Here is a 13,629-nt window from a genome sequence, read left to right on the forward strand (position 1 = left end):
CGCTGGTATCAGTGAGAGCTTCCTTCATGCTCCAAACAGTCCCGGGTGAGTAGCGGGTGCTGAGCAGTCAGGAGCAGAGGCCAAGAAGGAAACAGCTCTGGCTGCAGCTGGTGTCAGGGGAGGCCTTCCTGTGGGGGAGCGTGGCTGGTGGGACGTGGGAAGACCCGAGGCTGAGCAGGCTGTGAGCAGCAGCATCAGGGCTCCGGGGTCAGAGCGGTTCCTGCCAGAGGGAGCCAAGCCTGGGAGGGTGGTGAGGCAGGCAGAGGGCAGAGGCGAGGCGGGCAGAGGGCAGAGGTGAAGCGTGTTCCAGGCCGTGGTGGACCCTTTGCCACGTGTATTGCAAGCCAGTAAGATCTGTAAAGCCATTGGGTTTTGTCATGGCTGCTGCAGGGAAGGGGTGGGCAGGGTGGGCGTGAGGAGGTCAGACGGGCGGCCTCTTCTGTGGCTGGTGAGGGAGGGTAGGTGGGGACCCGGGCCTGGCGGGCAGAGGAGTTCGACCCTGGTCTCCTTGTTGCCAGCGCCACTCTTGGTCCTGCACGATTTAGGAACAGTACAGAAGGAAGATGGGCACTGAGCTCTCAGTGGTGGATGCTTGGTAGCGAGCGCCCTGCCCCGGCCTGACGGTCACGTGATGTGTGCCCTGCCTGCAGCCGCTCCACGCCCTTGCCCCCCACCAGGGCCGCGTGGCGGCGTCCATACTTGGAATCGTCACCTCGGACTCCGACTTCATGGTGCCTGGTGTCAGAGGCCCTGGCCCTCTGAGGGAAGCAGAGTCAGAGCCGAATTTGGTTTAGTGACGATTTTCTCAGCGCAGTAGGACAGAGGGATGTCGTCTGAGGTGGACACAGGAGCCACTGTGGACGCGGGGGCAGGTGGACGGCCGACTGCAGGCGGGGGCACCCGGGCATCACAGGCTCCCCGCCTGGCGTCCCCCTCAGAGAAGGCAGTGTCTGCCCGCGCCCACCCACCTGCCGTGACCCCGGCACCGCCCACGGCTCTCTGGTGTGGCCGAGCGGTACCCCGAGTCCCAGGGCTGGTGGGTGGGGCCTCTGGGTGCCCCCGCGGTCCGCGCTCGCGGGGGTGGAGGCTGCTCGCAGGGGAGAGCTGGGCCCCGCTCTGCGGGGAGAGCGCCTGGGGCAGCCGCCTGTGTGCGCGCTGTGACGTGGGCAGTTACGGTTTGCTTCATTTACGGGGGAGATGAGTGCCATGTGGGATTTCCAGACTTCGGGGTCCCGGAGGAGGCACGGACTCTGAATGTTTGGGGTCTGTGTTTCTCTCCCAGGTGTGAGACCCTAGACGGCAGGGCTGCGTTCAGTCCTTTCCTTATCTCTGAAAGTGCCTGCAGTGGGGCTGGTGCAGGAGCTGGGCTCCCTGGGAGGACCAGGGAGCAGGGCACGGGTGCCCGCTCAGCCTCTCACCTGCCGGCTGACCTCGGGCAGATCGCACTCGGCTCTGCGCCTGGGGGTCCTCATCTGAGGAGTGGGGGCGATAGCAGAACCTGCTTGGGAGTGTCGGCAGGGTCAGACGAGTTAACGCAACGTGATGAAAGTAGTTGCTGCTGTTGACGATAGGGCTGTAGGGAGTGTTCTTGGGTTTGGTGTCCTTGTGTTTCTCAGATGGAGCATCACCACGCTGACCACGTCTCGCTGGCCAGGCACTGGACAGTCTGTTCGTTCCCACCAGGGTCACAGCAGTGCCACAGCGGAGGTGGGCCTTGAAGAGGAAAGACGAGTTTTACTGGAATGTACGTGAATACAGAGCCATGAGAAAGAGGCGTCCCCTGCCCGTGTTTGACAGCACTGAGTCCTCTCATGCTGCCTCGTTTCTTATCTGCTGCGTCCAGGGGACCTGGTGCTCCGGCCCCTCCCAGCCTCGCCCCTTGTGGGCAGCAAACACCCTGTGCGCGTGTGCCTGCCGGCTCTGGCGTCTGGGGCCCCTCCACTGGCGGCCCTCTCCCCGAACTCCTCCGGCAGGCCTGGTGCACCCCTCAGAAGGTAGGGTGCGGGCACCCTCTTCCACGAGACCTTGTTCATGTCGTGGTCAGAGGGAGCACGTAGCTGCCTCTGCTTCCTTGGGGTGGCGATTCCCAGCCTTGGCCCTGCCCGAGCGCCCTTTAGAACTTCAGAAAAGGTTCAGGAACCTTCCCCGGAGAGCCTGCTGTGGACTTAACAAGTGGGTGATTTTTCCAAACTTTGCTTGACTTTGAGGGGCAGCCGGACTGGGGACCCGCAGTCCTGCGATGGTGAGTGGAGCGCAGGCTCCTTGGTGATCATGGCCTCTGTGTTTCGACCTGAGGCCAGGGCTGCCTTTCACAGCTTGCTGTCCCTGAGTGAGGCTCTCGCTGGCTGTGTGAGGAGCCGGAGCCGGGAACGCGGTTCTCTTGGTCCTTTCTGTTCAGAGAGAAGGTTGAATTGTTTCTTCTTTTCACTCCCCCCACCCCCGCCCTGGAACAAATGTCCATTACTGCAGATGGTCCCGTGGGCCAGACCCCCCTTTGGTTCCCGTTACCCACTTACAGAGAAGTGGGAGTGACAGGACCTTGGGGCTCCCGGAGCTGGGGCTTTTGGACTCTGGTTGGTGAGCAGCTTTGGGAACAGCCGGCTCTCTTTGCTGTGTGGGCGTTTCCTGGTTTACCCCTGCAGGATACAGAGATAATTGGGCAAGTCAGGCTTTACCCTGGCAACCTGATTTCTGAAATCACATAGAAATCAATTGGAAAAGGCGCAGTTTTTTCAGAAAGACTTGTCTTCCCTTCTTTCAGCGGTCCTTGTGGCAAACTCTGCTGGGTGTCTGAGGGTGGACAGAGGTGGAAACACGCATTCCAGGCTGTTGGATGTGAACAGACTTGTGACTGTGCCCTGTGGCAGGTGTCACACGGAGAGGCTGCCCAGGACAGTGTGAGAGGGAGAGACAGCTCAGGCACCTGCCTGGGGAGTGAAGCTTCTGCTGCGGAGGGGCTGTATGAGCGGGCCTGGGGGAGGGGCCGCTTAAAGTGTTGATTATTCTTTAAAAATATTCTTTTAATCTTTCTATCTATGTCGGGTCTTAGTTGCAGCATGTGAGCTCTTGGTTGTGGCCTGTGGGATCTAGTTCCCTGACCAGGGATCGAGCCCAGGCCCCCTGCATTGGGAGCACAGTCTTAGCCACTGCCCACCAGGGATATCTGTCTTAAAAGTGTTTAAATCGTAATGATGATTTTAAAGGAATTTAAAGTGAAAAAAAAAAAAAGCCTGCAGTAGCTCAGCAGCGGCTTTCTTCTCTCACGTTTCCTTCAGACTTCTTCACAGGTAGATGTTGCATCTTGCATATGTTATACACACATCAGCGTATGTGTAATTTTATATTTTGGTTTCAGTTATTATTTCATCAGATAAGTGTTTCCACGTGGTGAGCCTCTCCGATGACCACCTCTCTAGTTGTGGGTGTTTCATCGTGTGGACGAGTCATGGTTGATCAGTTTTATTTACTCCTGTAGTTTTAGGGACGTAGAATGGTTTCAGTTTCTCCTGGTACAGATAATCTTAGTGCAGGCGTCTTCGGTCACAGGAGGGGCTGTTGGGAAAATGAGCGTGGCCTCCCCTGTGGAGCCGCCCCGTGCGGAGTCCCCGTGCCCAGGAGAGGGGGCGGGTGTTCCTGAAGGCGGCCTCCGCTCCGCTGTGTGGCCGTTCTCACCTCCGTTGCCTTACCTGAGGCTGAGAAGGTGAAACTTCCCCTGCTCTGTGTGGTTCTGGTGTGGTTTGGGTTTACACATTCATTTTTGAGCAAGAGGACTTCTGTATTTTTAATTTCTGCTTACCTGACCTCATCTCTGAAACTTTCACGTATCCCGAACCCGCAGAATCTCCGGTGAGCGTGCCGTGTGCCTCTAGTGAAGGAAAGGAGGAGACCAGGCTGGGTTTGGTGACGAGGAAGCGGATGGACTGGGGGAACCCTGGTGTCAGAGACTGGGCTGGTGGAGGAGGAAACGCGAGCAGAAAGTTGGATCATGAGCTCTGTAGGCGGCACAGCCTGGAGAAGGGCAGTGAAGTCGAGAACACGCTGGTGTGAGGGGTGAGGGATGGTTGGAGGAAGCAGATGGGGCTTGGGCAGAGTACAGGAAGAAAGAAGGGAATGCTTGTTGGCATGAAGTAGGAACAGAGTGAAGGGAAGGACATGCTCTTGATTTATTCTTGAATTTCAGGAAGATGGATTGGCCCAATAATGGCAATGGAAAATAAAGAGTTTTCGGTATAAGCTGAATGAGAATTAAATTTAGGATACACGTGTTTAGAGGGCTGTTTCTGCTTAACACCATATACAGCACTGCATATGTGAAAGGGAGTGTATGTTTACTTCTTAGTATTTAATGTTTAGAAAATCATAAAGGTACATTTATTAGAAGTAGGTTTGGCTGCTCTGTTTCCTGGGGCTGCCATGACAAATTGCCACATGCCTTAGAACAACAGAAATTTATGCTCTCGTATTTCTGGAGGCCAGAAGTCTGAGATTGAGACGTTGGCGGGGCTGTGCTCCCTACCGTGGTCTTGGGGAGACTCTGTTCCCTGCCTCGTCTGGCTTCCAGCGGCTCTGGGTGTCCCTTGGCTGGTGAGGCATCACCCCCGTCTCTCCTTCCATCTTTGCAGGACTCTCTCCACCTTCCACTGTGTCCTCCCTTCTGTCTCTTGGGAGGACAGTTGTCACTGGGGTTAGGACCACCCAGGTAACCCAGGGTGATTCCACCCTAAGATCCCTAATTATGTTTACAAAGACTCTTTTTTCCAAGTTAGCTCACAGTCACAGGTTCTGGGGATTAGAACATGGACATATTCTTTTGGAGGGCACTATTCAACCCACTCCATCCACTTGTTAAAAGAGAAGTTGTCAAAGAAAGAATGGTGTGAGTGTGTGAAGTTTTATTTTCCTTCACAAGAGGAGGCAGGCCTTGATCAACATGTGGTTGCACAGCATCATCTGGGTCCCTCCAGAAGTCGATTCTCCTGGTCCAAGATGACTGCTGGAGAGCCAGTCACCCCTGTAACTCCTTTTGGGAGATGGGGGAGAGGGAGGAGAGAAGAAAGTGTGCTGCTGGCAGAGGTTTTTTTATCTTGGTTCATGGACCTTGCTCCCCACAAGGGGTCTGTGGATTTGACTATTTGATTAAAGTTGATTTTCATTGCAATGGTATTTCATTTTCTACATCCAGAGACATTCTGAGAAGTCTCCATAGGCTTCTCCAGACTGCCAAAAGGGGTCCATGGGGCAAAAAAGACGTTCCAGGTTTCAGTATAATTTCAGTAGATATTGAATGAGAATTGCATTTAGGATATACATGTTTAAGAGGGCTGCTACTCTGCAAAATACCACGTTGAGATTTCACGTGATTTCCGCAAAGTATGACCTGGCCCTTCTGTTTAGTCATATGGCTACAGCATATGGCCGTTGGCACAGGGATCCAGCGGGCTTCACTCACAGCGTCATCCTGCCTGAAATGACCACATCATACATAGAGAGGAGTGATTTTACATGTCTGTATTTATAGCTTCCTTCCCCCACAGTACTCTGGGTGAAATGTTTCATGGTATTTTGTGAGGTGTATTATGAAGGTGTTCTCCTTTTTTAGCTCTATGACTTAAGGCAAGATACTTCATAGACTCAGTTTTCTCATCTGTGAAATGGGGGTAATGCTATAATAGAATCTTTGTCATTGGGATGGCAAAAAAGTGTTCTCTAAGTGTTCCCTGGTTTTTATCTCCATGACCATTCATCACTACTAGTAGGAAAGTAATAGGGTTCAACTTGCTAACACTTAGCAGTTATTTTGTTTTATTCAAATCCCAAAGAATTTCAGATGAGGTTAACTTTATAGGCAGTGTTAAAAATAGCATCTGCAACTGAAGAGTAGGTATCAGGAAAGAATTATCCTTAAGATTATCAGGCAAATAACTAATAAAAACGGGAAAAATAGAATGTAAAGAGAAAACAAATGTAATTAAAGCTGTAAGCTTTATGTTGCTGCTGTTGAGTCATCCAGTCGTGTCTGATGCTTTGCAGCCCCGTGAACTGCAGCACGCCAGGCCTCCCCGTCCCTCCTCATCTTCTGGAGCTTGGCCCAGTGCTTGTCCATTGTGTCAGTGATGCCGTCCAGCCATACCTTTGTTTAATTATCTTATTTTACACTAACATTTGGTTTTCCTTTATATTTTACTTTTCATATTTTAATTAGTTATAACCTGGTAAGAGTTGACTCATTGGAAAAGACCCTGATGCTGGGAGGGATTGGGGGCAGGAGGAGAAGGGGACGACAGAGGATGAGATGGCTGGATGGCATCACCGACTCGATGGGCATGAGTTTTGAGTAAACTCTGGGAGTTGGTGATGGACAGGGAGGCCTGGCGTGCTGCGATTCATGGGGTCGCAAAGAGTTGGACACGACTGAGCGACTGAACTGAACCGAACCTGGTAACCCTGTAACCAGCTAGTGCTGGTGGTAAAGAACCCGCCTACCAATGCAGGAGACGTAAGAGACACGGGTTAGATCCCTAGGTCGGGAAGATCCCCTGAAGGAGGGCATGGCAGCCCACTCCAGTATTCTCGCCTGGAGAATCCAATGGACAGAGGAGCCTGGTGGACTACTGTCTGTAGGGTCGCACAGAGGCAGATATGGCTGAAGCAACCTAGCACGCACACACAGGAACCCTAAATAGAAAAGAAGCTATGTAATGGATTTATCTAGTCTTTTTAGTTGTTTTAAATCTCGTCTATTCGGTATTCGAGTCTGTTGAGTGAACGGGAGTCCCTTTGCAGGCCTGCGTGGGGCCTACAAACCCCAGACCCGAGTCTCTCAGCTGTTCCCAGCAGATGTCAGCCTGTGGGGTGGTCAGGCGCTGCTCGTTTGGTGAGCAACCATGACCTTTATCCGGATTTCAACATCAGTTTTCCTTTCCAGCTTGTTTGGAGCTCAGATATTTCCTGGGCAAAACCCCTACACCAGTCAGTTTGGCTCAGAGAGAGGAAAAGCTATATATATAATTGGCAGATTTCCTCACATGGAAAAGCTCTTCCCAGTTTCTGTGACTGCTGGCCTGGATCTGGGGTGGGAAGGCTGTGCTTGTGGGCCGGGGCTGTCCCGTGAGTCCTGCAGAACCCTGCCAGACGGGAAGGCCCGTGTGAGCACAGCGGCTCCTGCCGTCTGAGTGCGCTGTCTGCTCCCCGCCCGAACACGGGGCTCGGGACACCCAGTCCTCCGCCCTGGCTGTGTCAGCCATCAGCTGCACGATCCTAGCTTCTCACGCCTGTAGCCTCACTCTCCCGTTGGAAAAGCAGGGGCAGCTCAGTCGCACGCCTTGGGGGGGGCAGCACCTGGCACATAGTAGGTGCTTAGTGAATAAAGTGCTCTGATTGTTAAAACACGCCTTGGGCGGTGGAGCAGGGCTAGGAGAGCAGCTGCAGGCGGAAGCTACTCTAGTGAACCCCGTGCTTTATAATCCACTCCCCTGTGTTCTCAGTTTCAAGAAGCAGGAAGAAGCGGCTTTGAGCCAAATTGGTGGCTGTGTGTTTGCTAAGTGTGGGGTTTTGCTGAAGGCAGCACCTACTCTGTGACACCGATGGTCCAAAGAGCTGGGTACTCCACGTGAGGGCTCAGCGCTTGGTTCTTACAGCTGCTCCAAGCAGGCACAGAGAAAGAACACTGTCTTCTGGCAGCCTGGCTGGTGAGCAGTGGAACTAATTGTGGTGTCTGTTAAGTATATTTAGAATTGAGGATGGGAGCGGATGCTGTTACTTGCCTGGGCTGTGTTATTATTGAGTAAGAGTTGCATTTATGAAATTTAAGCCATTTTCACAATACTGTTGGGGGTGTGTGTGTAAGTGTGGTATGTTTGTATGTATGCTTGTGTATATAGGTGTGTGTTCATTGTTAACACTTCTGATTGTCTTGATTCACAAGTGACAGACGAAACAAAGGACAGTTTAGAGACTGTAGTTTGACTCTAGGACTTCTGCAAAGAGTTCTTTGAGAAAAGAAATAGTGGAGAGGGTAACATAGATGGATTGAATTTTTCTTAGGTTGTCCAAGAAATTAATAATTTTAGTCATTCTTTACCCAATATTCTTTAGTAAATGTTCAGGTAAATGTCTAGTTTTTGTAAATATTTGGTAAATGTCCAAGGATATGATCAAGCCGAGTCCTGTATGTCTGGTTTTTTTTTTTTTTTCTTGAAAGTTAGGAAAATGGTACATTCTATAGGGTATAATTTTTAATCCTTCTTTTCTATTCCAGAATAATCTGTTGTTTCAGAGCACATAGAGTAGTGGGATCATTTTATTGTCTTGAAACAACTTTTTATGAAGTTAAGAGAATTCCCTGCTTGATGGTGGGGAGGTGGTGCTGGCTTTTGACTCAGTAACCCCTCCTCTTCCACAGACGAAGCGCCTGGTTTGAAATGTAAATTCAAAAAGAAACACGTGATCCTGAACTGCTGTCCTAGTTCTTACAGGACGTTTAACTAAACCTCAGGAGGCAGCCAGGAGCAGAGGGGCTCGGGCAAGGCGGGGAGCTCCCCCTTCGCTGAACCGCTCGGGGGGCACGCGGGCTCACCTCCACCCAGGCTGCAGTTGCATCAGAAAAGCGGCAGGTATCCGGGCACTGTCTGCTCTGCTTCTGAATTGTCCCCTGTCTGCAGAGGCCTAATGATGGCGACTCAGAGTGATTGGACATTTGGAAAATAGGAGTGGAGGTGGCTCCCTCCTCACCTTTGGAGGGACTGAAGGGGCACTGACCGTGAGGCAGGAGCCTTGGCATCTGTCCTATCCCTGACATTGCAAAAACAGGACCACTTCCTTGACTGGAAAGGAAGGGTCCAGGAGAGCTGACCCTTGAGGCTGTCGCCAGCTTGGCGCTCTCCTCTAAGGAGTGAGCTTTACAGGTTACTATATGCACAAGGTTATCTAATCACACCAAGGAGTAGATTGGGTATTTGTTGTTCCCAAAGCTGTAAGTGCTGGCTTCCCTGTCACTGCCAGTTGACACACCCGGTTGTAGACGATTTAATAGTCGTTAATTATTTTTAGCACCCACTTTGATTTGCAGAAAATTTCCTGGCTTGGATGGTGAACTCTGTGGTCATCTAGTCATTCAGAGAAAGGTTCACCCTGTCAAGTGCCCTGAGATACATCAACATTAAAACTTTTTACAGCTTAGTTGAGGCTTAATTGCTGTTCAATGAACTGCACTGTTTAAAGGGTACAGCTTGATGCGTTTGTTTCTTATGCACATGCGCACACACACACCCCTCTGTTGAAAGTGGCAGCACAGGATAACAAACGTTTCCATCCCCCTGAAAACTTCCTTGAGTAATGGCATTTTATATATATATATATATATATATATATATTTATTTATTTTTTTTCCCCTTACTGTCTGGCTTCTTTGGCTTGGTTAAAATATAACAATTTTCAAGCTTTCTATGTTGGGTGTATCATAATTTGTCCCCCCCACCCAATTTGTTGATCCATTTACCTGTGGTGGCCATTCGAGCAGTTTCCAGCTTGGAGGTATTGCAGTCAAAGCTGCCACGAGCATTAATATACAAGTCTTTGTTTGGACCTGTGTTTTCATTTGCCTTGGGTGAATGCCTGAGTGTCAGAATTGCTGGGTCGTATAGTAGGTGTTGCGTTTAGCTTTGCGAGAGACTGCTCGGATGTTTTCCTCAGTGCTTGGAGTCTCACGTTCTCACCAGCAGTGCCTGAGAGCGCCAGTTGCTCCACACCCTCCCCAGCACTTCGTGCGCCCCGTCTTTTTGTTTTACACGTGCTGATAGATATATAGTAGTATCTCACTGTGGTTTTAGTTTCTCTTCGCCTGATGACAGATGATGTCAGCATCTTTTCATGTGCTTATAGACTATTTGTATGTCTTTTTGTGAAATGTATGGTAGAAGCATCTGTCCATTTTTGCATCAACTTGTCTCATTATTGAGTTGTAAGAGCTCTTTATTCTGGATGTTAGTTTGTGATATATGTGTTGTGAATGTTTTTCCTGGTCGTACTGCCTGTTTCTCAATAGCGTCTTTAGAAGAGTGGAGTCTTTTTGGTGAAATTGAGTTGATCAGTTTTTTTTCTCCATGGTTCATTGTCGTGTCGTGTCCACGAAACCATTTTCTACCTCGGCATTGCAAAGATTTTCTTCTGGAAGTTTTGCAGTTTTAGGTTTTACAGTTAGGATTTATGGTTAACTTTTAATGTATAATGTGAGGTAAAGAGTTGATGTTCATTTTTCGCCCATATGGATGTTCAGTTGTTCCAACTGCATTTGTTAAAGAGACTTTCCTTTCCACATTGAATTACCTTCACACCTTTATCAAGTCAGTTGACTATTTATTTGTAAATTTATCTCCAGATTTTCTATTCTGTTCCATTGATCTATGTCTGCCCCTATCCTAATTCCATACTTTATTTTATTACTATTACTTTACAGTAAGTGTTGAAATCAGGGCAAGCCCTCTTAACTCTTTTTCTTTCTTAAAATTGCTTTGGTTATTATAAAACCTTTGCATTTTTTATGTAAGTAAAAATTAACTGGTCAGTTTCTATTTAAAAAGGGCCTGCTGGAATCTTGACTGAGATTGCATTGAATCTATAAGTTGAGTTTGGAGATAGTTGATGTCTTAATAACGTTGAGTTTACCCATGAATGTGGTATGTCTTGGTATTTATTTAGATCTTTAATTTCTCCCAGCAAAATTTTATAGTTTTCATTGTAGATACCTTTAGCATCTTTTCTTAGATTAATTCCTATATAGTCTTTTTTGTGTGTGCCTATTAAATGAAACAGAAATATTTTCCATTTGTTTGCTGCAAACAGTGGGTCTCGTAATCTTAGAAAATAATAGTTTTAGTAGTTGTTTTGTAGATTCCCAAGAAGTCTCTGTATAGTCGTATCATCTGCAGAGTGGGGTAGCTTGGCTTCTTTCTGATCCACGTGCCTTATATTTCTTCTTGTCTCATTGCAGAAGTGGAGACTGCCAGCATAATGTTGAATAAAAGTAGTGAAAGTAGAAATCCTTTCATTTCTTCCAGTATTAACAGTGGTTTAGCTTTTCACTGTTGAGTATGTTAGCTGTAGACTTTTCGTAGATAGCCTTTATCAGCGTGAGGATTGTCTTGTTTGTTGAGGATTTTTATTATGAGTGGGTTCTAAATTTTGTCAAATGCTTTTTTGGTATCTGTTGAAGTGATCATATGAATTTTCTTCTTTATTTTGTTAAAAAGACAAATGAAATTGACTTTCGAATGTTAAACCAACCTTGCATTCCTGGCATAAACCCTACTTCCTCATGATATGTTATCCTTTTACTTATGTTTGGATTTAGTTTGCTGTTATATTGTTAGAGACTTTTGGATCTAAGATATCCATGAGAGATCCTGATCTGTAGTTTTTTTTTTTCCTTTGGTCAAGTTTTGGCACTTAGAGTAAGTAAGCTGGTTTTATAAAACATTTTAGCTCGCATTATCAAACAGTGGGGATCATTGTTCCTCCCTCTTTTTCTGATCCAGTTTGGTGTTAGTGAAGTTGCTTAGTCGTGTCCTACTCTTTGTGACCCCGTGGACTGTAGCCTACCAGGCTCCTCCGTCCGTGGAATTTTCCAGGCAGGAGTACTGGAGTGGGTTGCCATTTCCTTCTCCAGGGGATCTTCCTGACCCAGGGATCGAACCCGGGTCTCCCACATTGCAGGCAGACACTTTACCATCTGAGCCACCAGGGAAGCCCACTTCTTTCTTGATTTTTTGCTGGAATTCACCAGTGAAACTCAATATGGATTTTTCTATTTGGGAAAGTTTTTGATTAATAACTTTCGAAAATCTTGATAATAAGTTTTTAAATGGACACAGGCCCTTCAGACTTTGTGTTTCTTACCTACATTGACAGGTTCCTCACTCCTTCCGCCCAGGGTTTTCTCTGTATTGGAGGGAGGGGTGTGAACTTCTTGAGAGAGGGGGATGTCCTGGGCTTGCTGACTCTGTCTCCATTCCAGCCCCCTGAGTCATGCTGGCATCAAGTAGGTGTTCCAGAAACATCTGTTGGGTTGATCGATTTGTTGTTGGCCCTGTCTCCATCCCTCGACATCTCTGGGAATCTCCTCTGTCCGTGTGGGACTGTTTCACAGTTGTTTCATGACAGAGGGAGGTGGCTCCTGAGTCAGGCCAGCTGGCCTCGGCCAGCCCTCTTGCCTTGCCCTCCCGCCACGGCTGTCCACTGCTCTGGTAGGCAGACTCTGCGTCAGGGCTTGCTGTGGGAAGAACTGTCTTCAACCTTTCTCTGTCTTTTTTTTTTTTTTTAATGTTAAATCCTGCGTTTGGGATTATGTCTTTTCATTTTTTTTTTTTTTGAAATATACTTGAAATACCAGAGGAATACAGAAAGCTTGGTCAGAGGACAGGGGTGAACCGTTAAAGCTAGTAGGGGGGCGTGGTTATTGGTGAGGGGCGTTATCCCAAAAGCCACCTTGCCTGTGACTTACCTGCCCGACTGGGATGGGCCTGAGATGCCCTTTCCTGGACTGCCTCCCAGCGAGAGCCCCGCACCCATACAGTTCATCAGTCAGGGTGCGCGAGGAGGCAGGGGATGGGCCTGGGCCTCTCTGAGAGGGCGTGTGTCCGCCATTCAGGTCCCTGGCGTCCGGGAGGGGGGCTGGTGCCCACTCCCCGCTTTGCATCGCCGGGGCTGGGTCTCCGTGCACCTGCAGTGCAGCTGCAGAGCGGGTGTGGGAGCCAGGGCTCCCTTGGCAGAGCTGGGGGCTGAGAACAGCAGCTGTGCCTCTCAGGGGCCTGTTTCCTTCCTGGGTGCCGGCCGGACGGAAGCGGCCTCCCGTGTTAATCAGAGTGCCGGGTCCACGTGCCAGCACACAGATTCCCCCAGAGCCCGAGGTCGGGTGGGCTCTCTTTCCCTCCAGGAGCGCACTCCACAGGCCATGAGGGCACTCCACGGGCCACGATTGCCCTGGACACAGTGTGTGGCCATCTGTCTTCTGTGTATGTCTTAACTGGCCCTGGCTCTGCCTCCGACTAGCTGTGTGGCCCTGGGGAGCCACCTGCCGCCTCTGGGCAGCCGTCCCCCATGTGAGGCGTGGGGTTAGAGCTGACGGCTGTCCAGTCGTGGGCACCCCACCTCCCGGCCGAACGCAGGCAGGAGCACGTGACGACTGAGCTGCAGGCGCAGCAGCTCAGACCAGCCCTCCTCATCTCGTCTCCTCTAGCCTTGCTTCAAGCCTTCAGACCTGAACCTTCACATGGCGGGGGTCGCTTTTCTGATGAAGTGTTAGCGTGTCTGAAGACATTTTCCTTAGGCTCAGTTTTGGGGGGAGGAGTCACCACCCCTTTCGTTGCCTGGGGGTTACTGGTGAGGCCCTCTTCCCGCCCGGGGTGGGGGGGTTGTGGAGGGGCTGGAAGGACCTGCTCCTGCTAGCCCAGTCCTTTGCCGGGAGCGAGACCGGGGAGCACCCTCACGCACAGGGCAGTGTGACCTCAGTGTGAGATGTGTCTTTTCCCCAGGCTCTTCAGCCCCCAGACTGAGTCTCGGTGAGGTCGGAGAGCTGGGGGTCCCCAGGCCACAGAGAGGACTGCATTGAGAGAGTCCCGTGGGGCGGGGGGAGGG

The 13,629-nt window shown here is 50.0% G+C and overlaps 1 protein-coding gene across 5 annotated transcripts in view; it reads left to right on the forward strand.

Moving 5' to 3' along the window:
• The window catches only part of DGKD (diacylglycerol kinase delta), a 104,734-nt gene that overhangs the window by 44,981 nt on the left and 46,124 nt on the right, over window positions 1-13,629 (forward strand). Inside the window, exon 1 of one of the 5 annotated variants that reach the window (XM_061122493.1) lies at window positions 7,514-7,688. The exons of the other annotated variants lie outside the window; for them this stretch is intronic. The gene's annotated coding sequence lies outside the window, so the exon portion shown is untranslated. Of the gene's footprint in view, window positions 1-7,513; window positions 7,689-13,629 lie in introns of those variants that run through there. 5 annotated transcript variants of the gene reach the window in all.

The sequence above is a fragment of the Dama dama genome, chromosome 20, assembly GCF_033118175.1.
Source record: "Dama dama isolate Ldn47 chromosome 20, ASM3311817v1, whole genome shotgun sequence".
In the NCBI taxonomy this organism is placed as follows: Eukaryota; Metazoa; Chordata; class Mammalia; order Artiodactyla; family Cervidae; genus Dama; species Dama dama.